Source organism: Danio rerio, chromosome 20 (genome assembly GCF_052040795.2).
Source record: "Danio rerio strain M-AB ecotype USA chromosome 20, GRCz13ab, whole genome shotgun sequence".
NCBI classification, from domain to species: domain Eukaryota; kingdom Metazoa; phylum Chordata; class Actinopteri; order Cypriniformes; family Danionidae; genus Danio; species Danio rerio.
In genome coordinates this window covers 49,343,846-49,366,500 of record NC_141040.1, presented here as the reverse complement: position 1 = coordinate 49,366,500, position 22,655 = coordinate 49,343,846, and the positions used below count along the sequence as shown (strand labels likewise).

The 22,655-nt window shown below is 34.4% G+C and overlaps 1 protein-coding gene and 1 long non-coding RNA gene across 3 annotated transcripts in view; one reads left to right on the top strand and one right to left on the bottom strand.

Moving 5' to 3' along the window:
* Positions 1-22,655, top strand: part of klhl29 (kelch-like family member 29) — a 611,610-nt gene that overhangs the window by 231,074 nt on the left and 357,881 nt on the right. The gene's annotated exons all lie outside the window — the stretch shown is intronic.
* LOC141379450 (uncharacterized) lies at positions 6,812-12,677 on the bottom strand. Its single transcript, XR_015519179.1, has 4 exons — positions 12,159-12,677; positions 10,324-10,431; positions 10,036-10,096; positions 6,812-7,517 (listed from the first exon to the last, which is right to left on the bottom strand). It is a non-coding gene; the product is annotated as an uncharacterized LOC141379450 (long non-coding RNA).

The window sequence follows — 22,655 nt, the reverse complement described above, 5'->3', positions numbered from 1 at the left end:
CTCAAAAAAAAAAAAAAAAAAAAAACTTTTATGCTTTGCTGCTTTGGCATTTCCTTCAGCGAATGTAAATGTGGTTGTTTTGTAGTACCATTTTGGAAAAGCTCTTTTACATTTCCTTGTGCCAAATCCAATTGGCTGCAACTGCTTCCAACGTGTTTAAAAACACATTTTTAGCACTTTTATTTTTTTGTCAGCATTTCCTGCATTTATCAGCAGAATCATTTTGAAAACTAAAACTCAGCTGAGAAAACGTGCAGATTTCTCCACAGAGAAATATATGCAGGGGCAGTTTGTATTAAAGGGGTTAGTTCAAACAAAATAAAAAAATTATCAAGTGATTCCAAACCTTTATGAGTTTCTTTCTTCTGTTGAACATGACAAGATATTTTGAGAAAAGCAGAAAAATGACTTTTTATTAGAAAACTTTAATAAGCTAGTTAGTTGGGGAAAAAATGGTTAAAAATGCAAGAGAAGTCAATGGTTACAGATTTTCAACATTTTTCAAAATATCTTATTTTGCTTTCAACAGAAGAAAAGTTTGAAATAAGTTAAGTCATAAATAACATGCTATTTATCAGGTAGCTTAAATACATTTTTAGTTATTTGGAAAATAAAAAAATTAAAACAGTGCAATGGAACTCAATAGTTACAGGTTTTCAGCATTTTTCAAAACATCTTCTTTTGTGTTTGACAAAAGAAAGGTTGGAAACAAGTTAAGTTATAAATAAAATGCCATAAATAATATGTCATTTAATGGGAACTTGAATAAGTTCTTAGTTAGTTAAAAAAGGGAAATAAATACAACGTAAGTCAATGGTTAGCGGTTTTCAACATTTTTCAAAATATCTTCTTTTGTTCAACAGAAGAAAGGTTTGAAACAATTTAAATAACAAATAATATGTTATTTGCCAGAGACTTGAATAAGATCTTAGTTGGAAAAGGTTAAAAAGAAATGCAATGGAAGTCAATGGTTACAGGTTTTTAGCATTTTTCAAAATATCTTCTTTTTTGTTCAACAGAATAATAGTTTGAAACAAGTTAAGGGTGGATAATTGATGACAGTTTTCAGTTTAGGGTGAACTATCTCTTTAAAGTGAGTGTTGAACTCCTTAGCTTTACTCTCTTTATACCACATTCTGTGTATTTAGGGAGGAAAAGAAAGTAGACCAGCTGCAAATGTGAAGCAGGAAAAAAACTGAATGAATGATGGAGACAAAGCGTATCTGAGCCAAACGCTGCTCAGCGGGGAGACCTGAACTTTGGTTGACTTGCAACCTTTACTGTAAAGTTGCACACAAGTGTTGCTGTTTAGATGACTTCATCTGAGAAATGTTTTGGAGAGGATTTCTTCACCAAGCGTCCAGAATTATGCAGGTGCGCCGCTAGATTTTTAATGCTAATTCTCAGCATGAGGCTTCATAGAGCAATCGCTCCAATCAAAACTGCATTAAGAGCTTAAAGCAATAGTTCACCCAAAATGTATTTTAGTCTGAGGGCCAGATTTACTAAACAGGGCAAATTAGCATGAGAGCGCAATCTCCTAAAAGTGCAGGTATAAGTGTAAGTACTTTGCATGTAGTTCTGTTAAAAGCACAGGTTAAAAATGGGTTAGAGCTATGGGTTTTTCTGTTCTTTTTTCTGTTTTCTTTTAGTAATGAAGAGGTTAAGAATAGCTTTTTGTTTGTTAATTGTGTATATATATATATATTTCTTTTTCTTTTATTTGTGTCTAGATGCATTCTTATCCCAAATCTTAATAATAAAAACAGAAATTAAAACATTCTATTTTTTGTTGCTTTTTTGTTTTTCAAACAAGTCTGCAGGCAAAATATAGTCAGTTTAAATTTGCATTGAATGTCAGAAATGATATATACCAGAAAACTGGAATAAGTTCTTAGCTATTTGGAGAAAAAAAAGGTTTAAAAAAAGTGTATTTATTTTAATTTAATCCAGTTTAGTCTTATAAAATGTAGTTTAATGCTAATTGCTGTTTTAGAGAATACTATGTGGTCAATTTTTATTTACAAAGAAACTTGAATATGCTTAAATTTGTAAACAAACAGACAAATAAATAAAGGATATATATATATATATATATATATATATATATATATATATATATATATATATATATATATATATATATATATATATATATACACACACACACACACACACACACACACACACACACACACACACACACACACACACACACACACAATTGTAATTATTAGTGGGTGACGCGGTGAAGGAAGGTCACTTATTCGAGCCTCGGCTGGGCCACTTGGCATTTCTGTGTGAAGTTTGCATGTTCTCCCGGTGTTGGCGTGGGTTTCCTCCAGGTGCTCCAGTTTCCCCCAACAGTCTAAAGACTCTTAGGTGAATTGAATAAACTAAATTTGCCGTAGTGTATGTGTGAATGAGTGTGTATGGATGTGTCAGTGACTGGTTGTGGCTGGAAGGGCATCCACTGCGTAAAACATATGTTAGATAAGTTGGCGGTTCATTCCGCTGTGACGACCCCAGATTAATAAGGGACTAAAACGAAAAGAAAATAAATGAATAAATAAATACATAAATAAATATTTTCTCTATTTATTCATGCATATTTAAGATGTACTGTAAGTCATTCTGTTGTTTATTTCCAATGCCAACTATGCTAAATACAAGTCCCCATCTGATTGGTCTGAGTTAGATAAACAACCAATTAATAAAATAAAAGTAATTTATCACATACAGTATATCTGTGATGCGTATAGTACATATATTATTATAGCGATAATTATATTTTTATGATATGTGCAACCCTTTCAAGAACAGTGAGTACAAGAGTATAATTGAACGTTGTTGCTGTATTTAAATCCGATTCTCACTTCTTCTGATCAACTGTTGTTTTTAGTCAACATTTTGTGCTTGAAAATGCACCACGCATTCTCTATTGGAGACAGGTCGGGACTGTAGACAGGCCAGTCAAGCACATGTATCATCTTCCTCCGCAGCCAGAACTTTGTAATATGTAGAATGTGTTTTTTTTGTTGTCTTGTTAAAATATGCTTAGGCATCCCTGGAAAAGAAGGCAGCATATTGATAAGCACATACTGTATGTACCCTGAGCTTGTGAAAAAAATCCAAGTATTTGCTTACATTTGACAAATAAAATTCATTATGATTCTGATCATTTGTTGGATTTTTAGCTTCTTTTCTTTAAACCTGTGGTTTAAATTGTTCAGACATGAGTGCTACATCTTTCAGACAGAGACTTCTGACTAATCTAGGAATGAATTGAAGCTCACCAATCAGGCAATTAAAAAACAGCAACTCTCCTTCATTATGGAGACATAGGGAAGGTCAAAAACACAGATTGTCTGTGCTTTCTCCCAACCTCTGTCGCGAAGTGTTTCAGGTGTAACTTTGTAGCATTCCTTCTGCAAACAAGTCCTAAGGTGGGCAACAGTATGGGATTTTTGTTGTCACAATTCACGCTTCAACATGAGCCACACATTCTCTATTGGAGGAAGGTCGGGACTGCAGACAGACCAGTCAAGTACCTGTATCCTCTTCCTGTGCAGCCAGGACTTTGTAAGAAGAATGTGGTTTAGCATTATCTTGTTGAAATATTCAAGGGTGTCTCTGGAAAAGAAGGCAGCTTATTGATAAGTATGTATGTACTGTACGTACCCTGAGGTGCTTGTGTGTTTGCTCACACTTGGCGAAGAAAGCTCATTCTGAGTCTGATCATTTGTCGGATTTTCAGCTTCTTTTTTTTTTGAGCCAGTGGTTTGAATTGTTCAGATTTGCATGCTGCGCCTCACAGATGAAGACTTTCGACCAATCGGCGGATGAGTTGAAGTTCACCAATCAGGCAATTAATAAAACAGCAGCTCTCTTCATTACGAAGACGCAGAGAAGGTCAAAAACACACAGTCTCAGTGCTTTTTCTGCCAACTTCAGTGGCGTTCCAGTAAACACATTCAACAAGAAGCAAATGAGAAAGTGCAGATTCATGGCGTCTTTGGGCTTTCTGGGATTATACATCACGGGTTACAGATTGCATTCATTTCCTCTTGATATTTACCGCTCATTTATTTCTCTCCGGGGAAAAAAGTGACGACATGGCAGTGGCATTTGAGTCATCTATCGCTCTATGCCATTTAAATCTCAGATGGGGGAAAAATAAAAGGCGAAAATCTGTCTTCTCTTCAGAAGTCGTGGAGATGAAATATTAATGGTTGCCTGCTTTTTAGTGTTCTGGCCTTGAATACTCAATTTACTATTCATATGTTGATTGGAGAGAAGCTGAACGCATTTTTGAGGGTCAAAATATTGGCCTTGTTTGTTGATCTTCTCATCTTTTTTTTTTCACTGAGTGTTTTCGATTTTAATATCAAAACACCTGAATGGATCCAAAGCCTCTTGTGTAAGATTGTTTATAACAATACAGAGGCTTTAACAAAGACTATGTTATAAAAATGGTTAAAGATAAATTTAATGGTCAACTTTAATTTACCAAAAAACTATAATATTATTCAATTTTTAAACAATCCAACAAAAACAAATCATTGAATGTTTGAATAAGTAGATAAATAAACAAATAAACAAATAAATAGGTGAATAAATAAATAAGTAATTAAATAAAAAATAGTGGGTGTTGTAAAGAGTAACAGGTGGTCAAGATAGAATAGGATATGGTTCAATTGGTAAACAATCCAACAAACATTAATAGTTGAATGTATAAAAAAAAATAAAATAAAATAAAATAAAATAAATAAATAAATAAATGAATATATAAATATATTTATATATATATATTTAATATTTATAAATATTAAATATAATTTGTTGAATGAATAAATAAATAAATCAGTGAATACATAAATAAATGTGTCAATAAAAAAATAAAAAAATCAGTTGATAAATAGATAAATGAATTGGTTTATAAATAAATAAATCAGTCAGTAAATGTATAAATAAGTCAATAAAGAACAACATCAGTTAATAAATCAATCAATCAATCAATAAATAAATCACTCAATAAATAAATAAATTAATCTGTCAATAAATAAATGAGTCAATAAATAAATAAATCAGTCAATAAATACATAGTTAGTGTTGTAGAGTGTAACACGTGGTCAACCTTTTGTTTATCAGGAAACTAGGATATGATTTAATTTGTAAACAATCAAGCAAAACAAATAAATGAATAAATATGAATGATAAATAAAGAAATAAAGAGGTCGTAGCGTACGGTTCAATATTATATTGAGAACCATGGCATGCCTAATGTGTGTATGTATGTATATATATATATATATATATATATATATATATATATATATATATATATATATATATATATATATATATATATATATATATATATATATATATATATATATATATATATTCTATTATCTATTTTGTCCTAGCAAAGGGCCAGCGCAGTTTAGTCTCATAAAATGTCATTTGGAGCAAGTTTGTAGAGAATAACATGAGGTCAACCCTTATTTCCTGATAAACACAGGGTTAACTTTTTTTTTTCAGTGGAAAATTGGTGCTGCATAAAAGAACGATTAGCCCTTCACCCTGCTTTTTCCTTTCCTGCTTGGCTAATTCTACATGATTCAGGTCCATGTTTTCCTCATTTACACCATAATCCTTCCTTAAATAAAGTTTAATTCAATCCTGTTTCATACGATTGTCTCTCAGATTGGCTCTTTAATGCTAAAGTAAACTCATACTTTTTGAGTTACACCTTGAATACCTTTAACTGATGAATTATTTATATATATTTTTTCCATTTTGAAGAGGCATATTTGTTCTGATTCACTCAGACTGTATATTTATAGACATTCCTGAAAGCATATTTTTATATTTAATTATGTGTTTGTATTTTTAATGCAGTTTAACGGTGTGGATATGTTTTATTGCCAGTTATGTTCAGAAAAAGGATATTTTTAAAATCTTAGATCAACTCAAAAAAGGAAGTCATTTTATTGGGATTTATTAAAACAAGCAAGATGTGTGGACAAAATATAGTCATCATGTTCGATACATAAATATACATTGCATGCGATACTATAAATAAGAGTACAATTGCAAATGAGATCAAATGCAGTAAAATCATATTAATCTCATTACACATCTGAATTGGCAGCAGATGCAGATAAATGAATTTCCACTATTACATTAGGACGATCATTAGTGCGTTAGTGTACTGCTTATTAATTTCATCAGCGATATAAAACTTGATATTTGGGATTGATTATTTCAGTGCTTTCTGCCTCCAGTTATTTTTACCCTTTCAAATTACACACAGAAAGTGGTTCAAATAATACGACACGCAGGAAAACAAAATCCTCCGTTCTATCCGTGCCAACTGTCTTCATTTCAGCATAGCAACTCATGCCAAAAAGTGGGTGTACAGTTAAATTTACACGTTTAATTTAGTAAGCGAATACATCAGTGGAATAAATTACCGGTGCATTTGATTTGGGTGCATTCTCTCATGCTTTCACCTTCATTTGAGGTCTTTCAGATTCACCTTTTTATCATTAGAAGCCATCACTTCTTTCAGGGGTTCAGAAAGTTTGTTTGTTCCTCTTGATTACTTAATGAATGCATGACCAGAAGTACAGTATGTGGATATTCAAACACTATGGCCTCTATTTTAACAATCTAGGCAGAAAGTCTAAAGCGTGTGGCACTGTTACGTCCTTTTAGATGTTAATAGTAAACTAGGAGTAGATGACACAACATACAATAGTTTAATGTGTGTGACAAGCGGATGGAGAAAGAAATAAACTGAAAACCAAATATCACTGCAATTATTTATTGCCCATACATCCAATGAAACCAGTGAAAATACATAATACAGTGAAAGAAAAAATATTTACAATAATTAAATGATGAATCACCTGGGGGGAGAGGAAGTAGTTAAATGTGCTTCAATCAAAGAAATAAATATAACAAAACTCAGTAACTGTTTTCACCAAACTAAACTAAATATGAAAAGAAAAGCATGAAAAGAAACATCTTCAACGTACCAAACGTCTTAACTAAACTAAATTAAATAAAAACAAAACATACAGAAAACAGCACATTCTCCTGAACCTAGTGAACTAATACAAAATATGCATCTGAGTGTTGTATATGTATATCGCGCGAATTACTCCTACACCTCTCCGAGGTATCACTCAAACATGTCAGTTAACTGGACGAGTTCACAAGGAAATACATTGCATTATTAAATCACAAACTTTAGACAAGAGCATTAAACAAGGAAAACACATTCTCTCAGACTAGCCCTCGCAAGAGAGACTGTCCTCACAGAGACCCACAGAAAGAATAAGAGCAAGAAGTGGCGAGAAGGAAAGAGATAGAGAGAGAGAGAGATCGCCATTGCAGTTTGGGCTCGGCTTTTAAACGCTACGCCAATCAGCGATTGGTGGCGCAAACCCAGCGTCAGCGGCCAACGTCATCAGCACGAAATGCAGATCCTCCAATGCCGCTCGTACCTGTAACACATGCATGAAACGACACATCCACATACAAACAAACGCACACAGTTATCCAAAATATGTTCTGCAAGCGAACGTTACAGGCACACAAGCATTAATGGTGTGTCAGAATCCACTTTTGCTATTTTAAGTATGGAAAAAATTCGTTTGCACCCCAGTGCATGGTCTAACAGGGTTGTGCTTATTCTCTTAATGAGTTATGGGGGTGTTTTGAGCATAGTGTGCATTAACCAATGAGAGTCTCATCTCACATTCCCTTTAAGAGTCAGTTGCATCACGCCATAGTGCATTTGCTATATACATGACGGGCTTTCTAAGTGGAAAAACTTAGCGCTTCACTAGCGAGAAAACAGTTAAATCTGTAGCACGAGGATAAAGAACGAGCCTCCTCCAATCAGCCTCTTTACTTTCTCTTTACTTTACTCACTTAATTTACTCCTTTACTTTCGTGAATAAGGAAACGGTGTTGTACAGTACGTGTTGCAGGCCCCACCTGCAGAGACCATGCAGACAGATTACTTTAAAACAGGATAATATAATGAAAACCACAAAGTTACGTTTGCTCCTTTGCAGCTCCTCTAATGCTCTGATGGAGCATAAAGTTCACTGTGGTATCGACTCTCCAGATCAAGTGTCAAAACAAAAGTCCCGTCCATGAAAACGCAAACATCCTGTACCTTGCAAACAAACACTGCACAAACATATTTTACAACCATTAAACCCCTATAGCCAATGTGAACAAAACAGTGCAATTGTGCACACATTTTGTGTGTGTAACATACGCACTCCACTGAAGACATCCATTAGCCTACATATTTAATTTAGTTTAACAATTAGTTTCAAAACTATTTCTAAATTCAGTTCCATTTTCCAGCAAACGAAAAAACAACAACAACAACAGCAATAATAATAATAATAATAATAATTATCATCATCATCATCATCATAATAATAATTATAATAGGCAACGCAGTGGCACAGTAGGTAGTGCTGTTGTCTCACAGCAAGAAGGTCGCTGGTTCGAGCCTCGGCTGGGTCAGTTGGTCTTTCTGTGTGGAGTTTGCATGTTCTCCCTGCGTAAAAAGCTAAAATTGTCTGTAGTGAATGAGTGTGAATGAGTGTGTGTGGATGTTTCCCAGAGATGGATTGTGGCTGAAAGGGCATCCGCTGCGCAAAAACGTGCAGGGATAAGTTGGCGGTTCATTCCGCTGTGGTGACCCCGGATTAAAGGGACTAAGCTGAATGAAGGAATGAATAAATGAATGAATGAATAAATTAATAAATAATAATAATAATAACAATAATAATATCAACAACAACAACAACAATAACAACAATAACGAAGTGTGATCAAAAACTTTAGTTATATCCAAACACACGCCCTATTCTTATGTCCCATGTGGTGATGCAGACGTGTCTAAAACCTGACAGGTGGACAAGTCTAAACTGGTTTTCATTAAAACAAATAAAAATATGCATATAATAAATAATACTAATAATAACATTATACAAATGCAGATTGTTATGAATAAACTGGGGGAAAAACAAACTTAAAGTTAAGAAGTCATCGGTCATGGTTTTTATATTTATATAGAAAATAATAAATTTTGTAACATTTTAATCCTTTAATTCTTTTTCATCTGTAAATATATTTGTGTATTGCTGTGCACCCTGTGTGTATTACGCAATGTGTAGGCATTTAAGGTGACAACTAACGCGGTCTGCAGTCTATTTTAGTTCAAAATAGCAATGTGCCAACAATGCACCTTAAAACACCTCCTTTCTAGACCGGCACACCCATGAGTCCACAAAGTGGCAAATGGATTTGCTATTTAAACAAAATGGCACAAAGCGGGAAAATTAGGGTTGAAATTATTGAGCCTTATTGCTTTGGTTGTATTTTATGGCCCTAAATGTGCTTATTCCATTGATATTACCATAAATACACTTTATTTCCTCCTTTACTCCTGTTAGAAGACGTAACTAGGGCTGTCAGTTTAGTGTGAAAATGATTATGAAAAATAAAAATGCAATTTAGAAAAGAAAAATGCAATTAATCATGTCCCCTGACCCGTACATAAGAGTGTAATGAGGGTATTTCACTTCTTTTTTTTATGGAGCAGCTCAAGCTTGAATTACCGCAGTTTCAAACTGCTGACTTTAAGAGTCCGTGTTTTACTATTTTGTAAACGCATATTTTATTATCTTATATTCTATATGTTAAAATACTGTCATTAAAATGTAGAATTAATAAATTCTTCTTGCACAATTATTACATAAAAATAATGCTTAACTTTGTTTAAACTTGGAGAAATAAATGATTTTGGCTACAGTTCATTCATCCATTTTCTTTTCAGCTTAGTCCCTTTATTAATCAAACCGCCACAGCGGAATGAACCACCAACTTATCCAGCATATGTTTTAAACAGCGGATGACCATCCAGCTGCAACCCAGTACTGGGAAACATCCATTCACACTCATTCACACACATACACTACAGACAATTTAGCTTACCCAATTCACCTATAGCACATGTCTTCGGACTGTAAGGGAAGCTGGACCACCCGGAGAAAACCTGTGGCAACACGGAAAGAACATGCAAACTCCACACAGAAATTTGGTTACAGTTTATTTTAATAGGCTTTTTTTTTAATAGATTTTCTGGTGGTTTAAATAAGTGACTTTTACTCTCTTTTTAGAGTTAGTTACCAATGGTTCATTTGAACCTTAATGTGGGTGTTGGGGGAAAATCATCCATTTTATCTTGTCCTCTTGTGCACTCGTCTTTTGTGGACGACTAACCTTTTTGGAGGTCTTGTATGAGTTTGTTTGAAAAGGTCATTATGTTGATCTTCATTCTGGACAGCCTGCTATTAAAGGGTTTCAGTCACTTCAGAATGGTTCATCAACCTGCAAAGTTAGTGATAAATAGATTTGATAAATAGATAAATAGACTTAAATAGATTTGGTCTCATAATGAAAGCATTTATCACTGGTGGCCAGATTAGCACTAGTAACTGCATGGAATCTGAAAGGGAAAGTATGTATTTATTTATTAATTAAAGTTTTTAAAGTAATAAAAAGTATATATATACTGTGCTTCAGAATAAATAAAAAATAAATAATAGCTCATGAAATATGCTTTAAAAACTGCTCTTTTAGGGGCCAATCACACCAATAAAAATTTAATAAAAACCTAGGCTCTGTTTTCATTTGATTGTACAACGATAAAAGATGTGCCTGAGCTAGTGCACTTTTTCTGCTCAGAGTTGATTTTTTTTAAATTTGCAAAACACTTGCGGCCATTAGAAAACCATTCAAAAAAGGCACATTCTGTGTAATCGGCCTCTTAATCTGGTTAATAACTAACAAAATTGTAGGTTGTTTTCTAATTTTGTTCTTCAGTCTCCACTGTTTAAACAAGTGTTTGTCTGCTACTTGCCATATACTTTATCTAGTTTCTTTTGAAAAAGTAAAACCCACTTAAGAAATTTTAACAGAACAGCTGTTTAAAGGGTTGTGGAATCCCCAAACACATTTTTGAGATGTTACAAATTAATAAATATGTTAGGGGAAAATAATAGATACAATTATATAGTCCAAATAAAAATTTTAAAGAAAATATTTTTTTAACTCATTGGAATTTAAATAATAAGTAACATATTTCGATTCTTTTAGGTAATACTTTTATTTTAATGAAGTGTAATAAAACAGTTTTGTGTACCAAAGTAAAAGGCACCAAAATAGTCTATATTCACTGAGAAACTAATTCTAAAAATCATTTTCAAAGTGGGTGTACTCATTTATGCCGAGCACTATACATTGGGGAAAACATTTACATTTACATATAGTCATTTAACAGACGCTTTTTACACATTGATGAAAACAAATTGATACAAAGCTTAATATGGTTCATAGTTTTGAGTTTCTGAACAATTAGCAAATTTCCTTTTGGTATGAAAAGCAAAATTGAAGCAACATCAGATATAAGGTCAATGCATTAATCGGGAGTAGGGATTGGCTGCCAGGTCAAAGTGATGTCATCAGATTCTGAGCATTTCTTTGCATGAATTCACTAGAGAGAACGGGAAACAAGGGCTGCGCAATATATCGTTTCAGCATCGATATTGCAATGTGCGTGTACGCAATGGTCACATCGCAGGATCTGCAATGTCAAGCATTCAGGGACACAAAATTATAATGTTTGTAACTGTAATTGTATTGATGTATAAATACGATGAAGACTACACTGGGTCATTTTACATTTGATTATAGATTTTGCACTGTACAGACTTCCAGAAATTCATAAAATACTGTTTTTTTAGTTTGTATCTTTGCTGTACTGCATTTATCAACTATCGTAATTGGTTAAGTGTATTTTATGCAGATGCACTTCCCTACAAAATCCTCCCAATCAATCTAAAATTATGAAATCTTACCATATTGAGCCATTTATTTAATCTGGTAACAATATATATTGCAATATGTCTTGCAGAAAAATGTTATATTGCAATGTCATTTTTTCACAATATTATGCAGCCCTACTGGAGACATATCCTACATATCCTTTTTAAAATATGTGGTTTAAAAAAATACTGCTAAAAAAGGAGCTTTCATGATGCTTTAAGCAATCTTACCTAGACGGCTTCCAAAAAAGAGACCATTCTGCACATCTCCAGAGTTCATCCGGAAACAGAATAAGACGTCTCAGCAGATAAAATCACAGTAAAGTATTGTGTTTTGTTGCAGAACTTTGCCCATCCTTGTCAGCTTTGTTTTGTGTCCGCTGAAAAAAAAATGCACGGTAGGGTCTCGTCAATTTGGACGCTTACGATGAACAGAAGGTCAGAGCCTTGGGGGAAGCGCGTGGGACGGACCTGCCCTGCTGCGGGACGTACTCGCTCATCTTGCATCCCAATCTGGAAACCTCTGTTCTTTATAAATAGCTCAGTGTGAACCTGACAGCGAGACTCTGCTGAAGAATGATCCAGAGAGAGAGAGAGAAAGCCTCGAGGCATCAGATGTGTGGAAGAGTGGAAGAAAACTCTGACAGTCTCGCTGCGAAATGGGCCAGATTGATTTTTCAGTCCGATATGAAAGGCAGAGCCCATCTGTGGTGTCGTAGAGACGCTCCTGTGTCTGCCGAAAGGGGCTGTGGAGGTTGTTTATGAACCTCTCGCACCCGCAGACTCAGAAAGAGACCGGCGGTCGTGTCTTGATTAGCATTTTTTAGCAGCAAAATATGAGGCCCAGTGCTGAGTGAGATGCATAAATATTGCCCTAATAGTGTGTTTGGAAGACGTGTGTAGATATTGCTAGCGCTGAGTAATGTGGCCTAAAATCAAAACCTCGATTAATTGAACACTTTACCTCCGTCTAGGTTAACACAATAACCTAGTAAATCCTTTAAATGTCCCTTTTAAGCTGAATATTAGTATCTTGAAACATATTAAGTGAAATATTATTAGTGTTAGAAAAAAAAAGGTTGAAATTAGTTCTAAAATCTTTAAAATATTATGTTGAAAAATGTGTTGAAAAGAAATCTCTCTGTTTAACGGCAATTTTGAGAAATATTTTTATAAGAATTAAAATTTCACAGGAAGGCTTATAATTTTGACTTTCAATATATCATTTAGTTATGCGGTTTATTCCACTGAGGCAAATCAATATAAACAAGGGAATAAGCCTATCTGGAGAAAATACATATATACAGTTCTGTCTGGTTCTTGAATCCTATTGGCTGATAGCCCTGCAATATTCTGCTAACAGTACTCGTACCGCCTCTTCACCCTTGTGTATTACTCCACTCACATACAGCGACAAGCAGAGAACACTCTACAGTCTGACAATTTGATGCTGTTGGACAACATAATATGCTTTTTAGTCGAGAATGTAGTTGTTTAGATTGCATCTATGCAGTTTATTTATATGCATAGTGCCTATTTTAAAATGTTTATTATTTCGGAACATCGGATTCAGTGCATTGGCTGCAGTCAGCCTGTCTGAGCTGACCAAAGAAAATGACGGCTGATGTTCCGCCATAAGATGGTGACAGAGACCATATAATAAGTCCTTAGGGGAGAAAAACAGCATTTTTTTCCAGGGTAAGTTTCAAATTACAGCTGAATAAATCGTTCTAAATAGTTAAGTGACATTCTGAGCCGATTCCTCTCTTTTGTATTTTGTAGTGCTGTAGTTATGCCACAGAAACTTTTAGTGTTTGCTTTGCTCTGGCATTTTTGGGGTTAATTATTGTGATCTCCCGCTTGCTACAGAGAAATACTGGGAAATGTCTGTAGACTGATGGCATTTCATGCTGTTCAGCTTTACAATCTTAAACTATGAGCAAAAATCACCTGTTTTGACATCACTTTAGACATTACGCTAGATAATTGTTCACATAGCTCTAAAGTTATGTTTGTGAAGTAGCTGTTTCTGCTTTTCTGACGTCAGTTGCATATGTGAATTATCACTGATGGGACACAAAGGCACTCGGCCTGCGACCTCGAGCCAATACGCGCTTCCCACCGGTGCCGAATTATAGCCATATTGCGCTGCTACTCATGTGATATTGCTCATGCTACACTATTGCTATACGAAATACAGTTGAAGTCATAATTATTAGCCCCCCCTTTTAATTTTTTTCTTTTTTAAAGATTTTGCAAATGATGTTTAACAAAGCAAGGATATTTTCACAGCATGTCTGATAATATTTTTTCTTCTGGAGAAAGACTTATTAGTTTTATTAGAATAAAAGCAGTTTTTAATTTGTTTATGAACCATTATAAGGTCAAAATTATAAGCCTCTTTAAGCTAATTTGTTTTTCGAATGTCTACAGAACAAACCATTTATAAACAAACAATCATTATACAATAACTTGCCTAATTATCCTAACCTGCCTAGTTAACCTAGTTAAGCCTTTAAATGTCCCTTTAAACTGTACAGAAGTGTCTTGAAAAATATCTAATCAAATATTATTTACTGTCATCATGGCAAAGATAAAATAAATCAGTTATTAAAAATGAGTTATTATTATTAGTAATCTTCTATCCGTTAAACAGAAATTGGGGGGAAAAAAAACAGGGGGGCTAATAATTCTGACTTCAACTGTTTATATAAACTATTGCTACTGATAGTCTGTCAGGCTTCTGAATATTAATTACATTTTCTGCATTTAATTGAACTGATTTGCTGAAGTGTATGGCACATGCGCGCTGAGCCTAAATAAACCTGCAAAAACCAATAAGGGTCAAATGCAGAGCATCAGTTATCTTACTCGTATTTACTCGCATTCTCATTTTGCATATATGAGAAAATGCATGAGATAATGGTGCATCAAAATGCCATGCAAATGAACAATGATGAATGAAAGGAACATGAATATGCGTTGTCAGTACAACTCTTAAGTCTGTCCAAACATGATAGTATGTTTTTTAAAGAGAATGTTTTTTACAACATGAGAAAATAATTTAATTTAATTTAATTTAATTTAATTTAATTTAATTTAATTTAATTTAATTTAATTTAATTTAATTTAATTTAATTTAATTTAATTTAATTATTTTATTTAATTTAAATTAATTTAATTAAAATTTTATTTTATTTTATTTTGCTCTCAAGTGCTCGGTCTGTCCACACACAGTATGTTTTTAAAGAGAAAGCATTGATTAAAAACCAAAATAACTAATATGGGGAAATTATGTTTGTCATAGGTTATGATTTTATTTTATTTTTATTTTATCAATCTCCCAACCCTAGATATTGCTCTTTTTTATTTTATTTCATTTAATTTTCATTTAGTTATTTTGTATATTTTATTTTATTAATCTCCCAGCCCTAGATGTTGCTGTTCTTTTTATTTTATTTTATTTTATTTATTTATTTTTTTTTTTATTGATTTTTAAATTTTTTTTAATGAATGATATTTGTTTTTTTTAATCAGTCTCCCAGCCCTAGGTCTTGCTATTTTCTTTTTCTTTTTCTTTGTCTTTGTTATGGCTCTGACGGTTGCATCAGTTGTTGAATAATGAAACGTGGCGTATAAGCAGCATGTATGTCAACCTGTTCCTGCACTCCACCCATCGCTCTTTCACGCTCTCTGTTTCCCGTTTTCAAATATCTCTCATACTGGGCGCTTTCTCACGGAGGGCATTTGTAGGAGTAGTCTGACCAGATCCGTGCCAGTGTGAAATTGGTTTGTTCATCCATTGTTTCTGAGTGGCAGAGATGTAATGCCTGATAGTGTCAGTTTTTGACGTCAGATCCTCATTCACTGGATCTGTGGAGCCATCAGGACTGCAGGCTAATGCATCCACAGGAACGGTTATTTTTGGAGGGGAATGGATGCCAGACGTCCAGGTGTTAAAGTAAAGTCAACAGATGACGGCTGTGTGCTTTCACTGTGCTTTTATGTTAATCTGAGGCATAGATATTGATGGAGCAGGAGGAGGGTTTCTGGGAAAGTGTTTGAAAGGCTGGGGCGAATGTAGGTATACGGATGGACAAAGACTATATTGGATGGATGGATGAATGGATATTAGATGGATAGATGAAACAATAGGATTGATAGGATTGGATGAACAAACAAACGGATGGATGGATGGATGGATGGATGGATGGATATATATGGATGTTTGGATGAACAAACTAATTATATTGGATGGATGGATAGATGAACAAACTAAATTAGATGGAATTATGCATGTATTGATGGATGGATAGATGGATGGATGGATGGATGGATGGATGGATGGATGGGTAAACAAACTATGTTGGATAGATAAAAGAATAGATGAACAGACAAACAAACTATATTGGATGGATGGGTGGATGGATGTTTGAACAAACAAACTATATATTAAATGGATGGATAGAATGATGAATGGATGGATGAGCAAACTAAATTGGATGGAATTATGCATGGATGGATGAAAAAATAAACTATTGGTTCAATGGATGGAATGATGGATGAATGAATGGATGGATTGATGGATGAATAGGTGTTTGAACGATTAAGCAAATCATATCAGATGGATGAATAGAATAAATGGATGAATAGATGAACAAACTAAATTGGATGGATGGATAGAATTATTGATGTATTGATGGGTGGATGGATGAACAAAGTATATTGGATGAAAGGATGGATAGATAGATGGATGGATGATCATACTATATTGGATGGATGGATGCATGAATGGATGGATGAACAAACAAACTATATTGGGCAAATGGATGGAATAATTGATATATGGATGGATAGATGTATGGATAAACAAACTATATTGGAATGATGGATGGATGGATGGATGGATGGATGGATGGATGGATGGATAATTAAACAAATTTTATTTGATAAATGGATGCAATCGTTGATATATCGATGGATGGATAGATAAACAAACTATTAGATGAAAGAATGGATGAATGGACAAACATACTATATTTGATGGATGGATGCATGGATGAACAAACAAACTAAATTGGATAAATGGATGGAATGATGGATATATTGATAGATAGATTGATGAACAAACAAAATTGAAAGGATGGATCCATGGATTGATGGATGGATGAATAAACAAACTATGTTAGATGGATGGAATCATGAATATATTGAGGGATGGATGCATGAAAAACTATATTGGATGGATGGAATCATGGATGGATGGATGGATGGATGGATGGATGGATGGATGGATGGATGGATGGATGGATGGATGGATGGATAGAAAAAATTTTGAGGGATGGATGGATGGATGGATGGATGGATGGATGGATGGATGGATGGATGGATGGACGAATATATTATATTGGATGGATTGATAGATGGATGGATGAACAAACAAACAAACTATAGTATATTGGATGAATGGATGGAATGATGGATGGATGGATGGATGGATGGATGGATGGATGGATTGATAGACAGACTAATGGATGGATATATGTTGTAGGTGATGGGATGTATGGATGGATGGATGAACAAACAAAAAAACTATAGTATATTGGATGAATGGATGGAATGATGGATGGATGGATGGATGGATGGATGGATGGATGGATGGATGGATGGATGGATGGATGGATGGATGGATGGATGGATGGATGGATGGATGGATGGATGGATGGATGGATGGATGGATGGATGGATGGATTGATAGACAGACTAATGGATGGATATATGTTGTTGGTGATGGGATGTATGGATGGATGGATGGAAAGAAGGAAAAATGCTTGAAGAGATGGATTGAAGGATAAATGGATAGATGAGTGATAAACAGACAAAATCTGGACAGACAGACAGACAGACAGACAGATAGACAGATGGATGTTTGAAAAGAAAGATAAAATGTGATTGAGACATTTATGTAAATGGACAGATGTAGATGGACTGATGGATTGATGAATAGATGGATAAATTGATAGATATAAAAATCATGAGTTTGTATTCATATTGTCAGAGTTTTTGTGTAGGACTGTCAGAATTGAGTTCTAAATGGACAATTACTATTCAGTGTTCATCTGTGAGTTTGCAGTTACACTTGATCATGTTCCACTGCTTCCACCTGAAAAGGTCAGCCGCTGGTTTGCCACCATTTAAAAAGGTCACAATGAAGCCCGGGACCTCACGGGCTAGTGTGAAGCGAGAGGGCGATCTGTCTTTGAGAATCGCACGTCTGGGAGGAAAGCAGTAAGTTCCTTTTCACTGACAGACTCTTTGTAAGCAACGCCATTACCGCAACCCCGCCGACACCCTGAGGTTCTCTTGCCAACAACTATAAAAATGACAGTCCACGAGGGCCATTAATTTCACACACAACTCTTTCTCCATTTTGCATGTTAGATTGAATTGCAACGGCGTGTCCTTGGGGGTCGTTTCCAAGTGTCTGGAAAGCATCCTTTATGATTCCTATGATTGAGAAATTAGAGAGAAAGAAGCAAAAGAAGTCATCCGAGGTCACGCTGGCTTTCTGTACTGAATAATTTGTCTTCTAGATCTCCACCTTGACCAAATGATCCAGAATATCATGTACTAACATGTACTAACATGTTGTTTTGTTTGTTTGTTTGTTTTTTGTGAACAACTTTTTATTATTATTTTTCATACAGTACATACACTACCTGACAAAAGTCTTGTCACCTATCCAAGCTTTAAGAACAACAAATAAAAACATCTTCTAGTTGATCATTTGATATCAGAAGAGCCTTATATAAAGGCCTCTAAATTACACTTATTTTACCAAAATAATGACCATGCCTTGATTTTTTTATGATTTAATTAGGACAGGTCTGACTTTGCTTAGACTAAAGTATGTCACTTAGAAATAAAGTACAGTATAGAATATAAAGTCATGGTGCAGTGGAAAAAGAATTAATATTGTCTATGACTCCCATGAGCTTGGAGGACTACATTTCTGCATTGACTCAAATAACGTATTAAAAAAGTCATCTGAAATGGCAAAGAAGGCCTTCTTGCAGGACTCCCAGAGTTCATCAAGATTCTTTGGATTCTTCTTTAATGCCTCCTCCTTCATCTTACCCCAGACATGCTCAATAATGTTCATGTCTGTTGACTGGGCTGGCCTACCCTGGAGCACCTTGACCTTGTTTGCTTCCAGGAACTTTGATTGGGAGGCTGACGTATGAGAAGGAGCACTATCCTGCTGAAGAATTTGCCCTCTCCTGTGGTTTGCAAGCACCTTCAGAGTTTCTGCTCAGCTGTCATACGATGGTATTTTAATTTATGATGATGAGAAATAAGACATTGTAAGTGAAAAGATGTGCTTAAATTATGAATGGTGACACACGGACATGGTCATTTTTTCATATCCATTCATGATTATTTTACCAAATAAAAATTGGTAATAATTTCTCATACAGAGCATCATTTCAATTGTCAAGGGTTGTGAAATATATATAGATTCTATATCAGAAGCCACGTTAACCAAAAATGCTACATATATATATATATATATATATATATATATATATATATATATATATATATATATATATATATATATATATATATATATATATATATATATATATGCTCTTACTTTTGTATTTGACATAAAAAACCGGTAGGAATGATATCTACTTATCATTCTCTCATCTTATAGCCATATTTATGTCTTACCAAACACTATTTATTATTCATCTTACTAGTACCGGGTTGGACCACCTTTTGCTTTCAGAACTGCCTTAATCCTTCATGGCATAGATTCAATGAGGTAATATGATAGCATCATGCAGTTTCTGCAGATTTGTCTAGTGCACATCCATAATGTGAATCTCCCGTTCCACCACATATCAAAAGTGCTCTATTGGATTGAGATCTGGTGACTGGAGGCCATTTGAGAACAGTGAACTCATTGTCATGTTCAAGAACTGAGATGAATCATCATTGTCCAATTTTGGTGAGACTGTGCGAATTGTAGCCTCAGTTTCTTGTCCTTAGCTGACAGGAGAGGCAGCCGGTGTGGTCTTCAGCTGCTGTAGCCCATCCGCCTCAAGGTTGGACATGTTGTGGGTTCAGAGATGCTCTTCTGCAGACCTCGGTTGTAACGAGTGTTTATTTGAGTTACTTTTGCCTTTCTATCAGCTCAAATCAGTCTGGTCATTCCCCTCTGTCCTCTGGCATTAACAAAGCATTTGTTCCCACAGAACTGCCGCTCACTGGATATTTTCTCTTTTTCAGACCATTCTCTGTAAACCCTAGAGATGGTTGTGCGTGAAAATCCCAGTAAGCCAGCAATTTCTGATATACTCAGACCAGCCTGTCTGTCACCAACAGCCATGCCATGTTCAAAGTCAAGAAAATCACCTTTCTTCCCCATTCTTATGCTCGATTTGAACTGCAGCGGATCATGTTGACCATGTCTACATGCCTAAATGCATTGAGTTGCTGCCATGTGATTGGCTGATTAGAAATTCGTTAGATTGGATTGCTTTCTCACTATAACTGAACTGCTCCAGAGTCCAACTGAACCAATTTGTTTTGGCATAGATCCGAGCGTGGCTGCAGGATTAACTTATGGAAAATGCATCAGGCTCCGAAACAAAAGTGTGAAAGCACTCTTAATCGATTCATGTTGGGACAACATAAAGAAATTGCGTGGAACTCAGCATTTTTCACAGAATATGTTTTTGTAAATAATCATGCGCTTGACTGATGTGTTTGTCTGTAAAAGAGCTATCTACAGGTGTTTCTCTGAATAGCCTCAGGTCGGATTTTCACAGAATGAGCACTTACGAACTCTGAAAGCAATTATTTATTTATCAGTTTGTTTTCAGTGACTTTTTAGCTTCGTTTAGTTTTAGTTTTCAGGTATTATAAAAAATATCCATTTTATTTCAGTTAACAAAAATGATTTCTGACCAATAGTTTTGAAAACAAGTTCAGGAGCCTTAGTGACCTTTCACTTTCTTTTCTTTAATTTCATCAGAAAAATCAAGCCAGTTTAAAATGCGAACCCAGTGTGAGAGCGCTGGAATCTGAAGCCTGCGTTGGGCAGATTTTTGCATTCAATCACAATCATTGGGCTTGTCCAGGGGGAACCACTGATGGGCGCGAAGGCCTTTCAAAACCGCCATTTATTCAATCATATTTCTGCCATTTCAAAAGGAGCAGCAGGGGCTCCGGCCTGGTTTAAAGAAAAAAAGCCTCGTGTCCGAATCCATCCCTGCTGGGCTGCGGCGTCGTGTCGTTTAGTTCATTGGCAAGGGAAGAATAAAAAAAAAAAAAATCTGCATCTCTCAGGTCTACTCACCTTGTCAAAATAAATAACTGGCATTTTATAAAGGTCTGGACAGTAAAAGTTGACATTCAGTGGACTATCTTCCTTAAGGTTAGCTGGAAGGAAAGCTGATAACAGATGCATGCACGGGCACCTTCAAACCTGAGGAGGAAAATATCATTGAGATCAGTTTTTAAAGGAGAAATATTCAGGACGGGTGCTTCTTATGCAGTGCAAAGGGTCAAAAGCACACACGGCACAGTGATGATAGATTATTTTCAGAAGACACCCGTTAAAATGTCATTCATTAATAGGATGTGGGAAAAAACATTTTATCCTGGTGTTACTGTTCTTAGCTCATTTTAATTAATAGGAAATTGGCAAATTCTAATATATAAATATAATAAAAAAGACACTAGTGCTGTCAACCAATTAATGGCATCCAAAATGAAAGTTCATATTTTTTAAATTATATTTGTACTTACTGTGTATATTTTTATGTATATAAATATACAGTTGAAATTATTAGCTCCCCTGAATTATTAGCGCCCGTTTATTTTTTTCCCCAATTTCTGTTTAACGGAGAGACGATTTTTTCAAACCCATTTTTAAACACAATAGTTTTAATAACTCATTTAAAATAACTTATTTTATTAGATATTTTTCAAGACACTTCTATACAGCTTAAAGTGACATTTAAAGGCTTTCCTAGGTTAATTAGGTTAACTTGGCAGGATAGGGTAAATAGTCAAATTATTGTATTATGATGGTTTATTCTGTAGACTATCGAAAAAAAAAATAGCTTAAAGTGGGTGATAATTTTGTCCCTAAAATGGTTTGTAAAAAAATTAAAACTGCTTTTATTCAAATAAGCAAATTAACAAATAAGACTTTCTCCAGAAAAACAAATATTATCAGATATACTATGAAAATTTCTTTGCTCTGTTCAACATAATTAGGGAAATATTTAAAAAAGAAAAAAAAAATCAAAGGTGCTAATAATTCTGACTTCAACTATATGTATGACTATATTGTATAAAATGCTTTTTTATATAGTTCTATATAAATATTTATACATAATACAAATATTATGCATGACTCATGACTCACGATTCCACACGATTCATTATACTAATCTCAGGAATTACTATTTAATCATTAATTTTAACAAAATAGTTTGAAACAAATTTAAGGTGAAGAGCCCTTTCATTTTTTTTCTTAAATGCGGCATTTTTTTTAAAAATAATATATTTTCTGCCATAGCCAAATTGCTATTATAAAAACAAATAATCCAAACTAAAGAAGACTCATAATTATAAACAAACTAAAACTGTGCCTCTGCTGGGATTTTACAGTTTTAAAAAGAAATATCAGCATTTCTATGTTTTCTG